Source organism: Suncus etruscus, chromosome 3, assembly GCF_024139225.1.
Source record: "Suncus etruscus isolate mSunEtr1 chromosome 3, mSunEtr1.pri.cur, whole genome shotgun sequence".
NCBI lineage: Eukaryota > Metazoa > Chordata > Mammalia > Eulipotyphla > Soricidae > Suncus > Suncus etruscus.
This window is the reverse complement of record NC_064850.1, coordinates 166,020,926-166,025,070: the sequence shown is the minus strand read 5'-3', so window position 1 is coordinate 166,025,070 and position 4,145 is coordinate 166,020,926. Positions and strand designations below refer to the sequence as shown.

The 4,145-nt window shown below is 33.4% G+C and overlaps 1 non-coding gene across 1 annotated transcript; it reads left to right on the top strand.

The window, feature by feature from the left end:
* The first annotated feature begins 206 nt into the window (after window positions 1-206).
* Window positions 207-310, top strand: LOC126004873 (U6 spliceosomal RNA). Its single transcript, XR_007494103.1, has one exon. It is a non-coding gene; the product is annotated as a U6 spliceosomal RNA (small nuclear RNA).
* The last annotated feature ends 3,835 nt before the right edge of the window (window positions 311-4,145 follow it).

Below are 4,145 nucleotides of genomic sequence, written 5' to 3'. Positions count from 1 at the left end.
AGTGATACAGATTTTTATCATGATTCTGAAAAATTTCCTCCTCTTTTTTTACTTATGTATAATTTATAGCACTGACTTAAAACATTGCCTCTACTGAAGAGCATGTTTAGGTAACAATACTTATATTTTATTAAGACATTATTAGAATAGGATTATTATATTAAAAGTATCTACTGTATTTAATTTTCATAATGCTGCTCTATGATGTGTTCACTTCGGCAGCACATATACTAAAATTGGAACGATACAGAGATTAGCATGGCCCCTGCGCAAGCATAATACTTTATGAGTTCTGTTGTACTAAAAGTTCAATCAATATAGTAAATATATTTATTAGTATATATAACAAAATAATATCCATTAATAGTTATCAGTAAATATACTTATTTGTAAATAAAATATAATAGTCATGACATCTGTTTTGTTATTATGTAAATTAGACAAAGATGTTAAATGCTTTTTTTCTAAAGCAAAGAAATCAATTTGGAAGTGAATTTATAATGCAAATGCTAAGTAAGCTGGGATAAAAACAAATTTTAGATGACTAGAACTCCTAGTAATTCATTTCTGAAGTCTCTCTTGTCATAAAGTGCAGATGATCATTTTTTTCTAGTCTTAGGGCCTGTGTTGATCCAAGAGCCACTTAGGTCTTACATTACCCCGTCAACGGTTCATTGAATGATGCTGCCTTATTCTGTGAGCAGGATCTCCTGCCATTGAGTTTGAGCTGGGTCCTAAAGAGAAAGAAGCCCTCTTAGAGTAAATTTTTTAATGAATTTGGCAGCACTAGAGGAAGGAAAGTTATTTACACTGTCCATCAGACCACTGATTCTCAATCCTGGTGTTCTCCTCTACTCTGTTTCTGTATTGTTTATTTATATCACTATCTAGCAAAAGTCTTAAGGATGTGGGGATTGCTGAAAGAAATTCTTTAGAACTTTCTTTACTAGAGATACTACTTAGACATAATAAAGTCTTAGATTTGGACATTCATGGAAAAGGTTGATTCCAAGACTCCCGATTTCCATTCTCAATAAGGCACCCAAGAATTTCTGACTTGCATTTAGTTCATAAGAAGGTTCTCTTGGTAAAGGAGCCTAAAAATGACCGAACTCATAATCACATAGTTGCGTGTGAGTTAGTAATATGACTATTATCTGACACAAGGAAAAGCAATATTTTTTTCAAGATTCTCTTCACTAAATTTTACTATTTAAATCCAGCTGGAAAGAGTTAATTTAGGGACTAGTGAAAGTCTTTCTGGACTACGACTGGCAGCTGAGTGATGGGATACCAAATTTAATGAAATTTACAATACTGAAAAGAGAGTCATGAAATAAGTTACTTAAGATATTAAAAACACACAATGTTTGTACTGCTTAATAGTATTTCCTAGTGGAAATTTATCACATAATCTTAATACATTTATCAATTATTAATGTTTGGGAATAGCAACAATTAATTGAAAAGGAACTCACAGCAAAATAGATCTCAAAATATTAGTGAAAGAAATGACACAGAACTATTATGAAACCTAGACTGGAATAGGAATGAGATTGACTGCAGTCATTCCAGAGGAATATCTGGGGTTTAAAGAATGTTATAAAGTTTAGAAATAGAGGTAAAGAGGCCATAGTTATGGTACAGTGGTAGGACATTTGCGTAAAACTCAGCTGACCCAGGATGGACCGCAGTTTCATCCCCCGGTGTCCCAGATGGTCTCCTAAACCAGGAGCAATTGCTGCATGCAGAGTCAGGAGTAACCCCCGATCATCACCAGTGTGACCCAAAATCCAATAAAAAGAAATAGAGGTAAATTCATGACAGAATACATGTGCTAAAGCTTATCAATTATAAACTTAAAAAAACAGTGAAGTTAAAGGTAATTAAATTATACAACAATAATGCTTTGTACCAACACATACAGGTTTCATCCATTATCCAAGAGTAGAATATCTCTATTTGGTGTAGTATATGGAAGCTAAGAATATGATGCCTGGTCTATAATTTAAAAATGAGTATTTTTATATTCAGCAAAGAATCTCCCAAGTCACATCAAATAAGAATATTGTATTCCTTGATAACAAGGAAAATCTGTTAAAGAAATCCAAATTCTACAGCAAGCTCTGGAGAAACAATCAGAAAATTAAAAAAATTAACAAAGGGACATGATGATCCAGACAAAGACACTAGAAAATAACATACATTTCAGGATCAAAAAACTAACAAGAGTTTAATAATATTAAACAAAATTTAATCAAAATTCTTATTAGCATTTCCAAAAACATTTCCATAAAAACTATGACACCATATAATGTATTTAGAGGTTTTATTAAGAAAACTATAGTGTTTCTTTTCTAGGTTTGTACTCCTAATCTCTGTATACTTTGGATAATCTTTCTGTAGTCCAAAAATACTGATAAACATGTACATATGTATATGTATGACACTAAGATTTTCAAATAAAATACTGTTTCTGTATCATATTGTAGAAATTTAATGAGCAACAAAAGCAGCAGTAACTCATTGCTGGTCTTCAACAGTGAATCTCTCGCAATGTGGCACATGTAGTTAGTCCCTGAGAGCTAAGTCAACACACACATATACACAAGCATACACATGTTCTTGCTTTCACACACACCAATTGAAAAATTATAAAGAAATACTTGAGAGGAAGAGTAAAAAAGAAATAAAGATAACAGCAATACATGTTTTGTTATGGAGGGAAATAAAAGGATAAAGTGTGATTTCTTTATAAAATATTTCCATAGAGTACTCATAATTTTGTTTATAAAAAGAACTGTCTTGTGTCCCAATGACATTTCTCTAAAAATGAAAATTAGTATAGCTGGAAGATACATTTGACACAGAACTTAATGTATGTCCATTACAATGGCATTCTGGGTTTTTTTTTTTTTTTTGGGGGGGGGTCACACCTGGCAGCACTCAGGGTTTACTCCTGGCTCTACGCTCAGAAATCGCTCCTGGCAGGCTTGGGGGACCATATGGGATGCCGGGATTCGAACCACCGTCATTTTGCATGCAAGGCAAATACCCTCCCTCCATGCTATCTCTCTGGCCCCTACAATGGCATTTTTAACTAATACTAACTTTAGGGTTTTTTTTTTTAATTTCTTATAAGGGTCCTATTGCTGAGTATGTCTCTATAGTTATTAATAGAATATTTCAATCTCCATGAAAATTATAGTTTTGGACTGAAGTGATAGTACATAGTGATACATAGTGATAGTTGGACATTTGCCTTGCACCTAGCTGATATAGCTTATCCCTGGGTCTGGTCCCCTGAGAATTCCTGGAGTGATTTCTGAGTGCAGAGCCAGTAGTAACCCCCGAGCACCACTAGGCATGGCCCAAAAACAAATAGACAAGCAAATATATATTGGTATGGACCACTTATACTAGGTCAGGAAGGGGGATATGGGATGCAAGCTGGGGACGGGGTTGGAGGGAGGACAACTTTGGTGACGAGGATTCCCCTAATTCAATGTTAATATGTACCTAAAATATTACTGTAAAAGATATGTAATCCACTTTGGTCAAAATAAAAAATCATTAAAAGAAAAGAAAAGAAAAGAAATCCCTCTAGAAATATAGGAATACATGTGGGAACTTGTAGATATCTTCTTTTGCAGCAAGTTTGAGGTAGAAAGTACTAAAGAGTTGAGAATAAAAGAATTATCTGTGGTGTGAAGTAACATGCCTACCCAAGTAGCAGGTGGGAAAGGGTGGGTGTTAGGGGAGAGAATATCAAGGGAGGGTTTAAGGGAAACTGTTGATTTTGGTGTTAGAAAATGTGCACTGGGGAAGTTTGTTATACATTGTATGACTCTAACTCAATCATGAACAACTTTATATGTGAAAGAGAAACTGTATTATGGACAATCTTGTAACCACGGTGTTTAAATAAAAATATATTAAAATAAATATATATAACTTAAACTCTGATTTTTGTCAATCAGATAAGTAGATCTTTTTACAATATGATAAATGCAATTGTCCTTCCTTCCCTCAAAAAGTAAATGTATTTATATATAATATATATACTTTATCCAGATAGTCTCTCCATTCACTTATAGACCATACAGTAATGTTATTTCTCCCATAATCAAGTTACTTGTAATTCT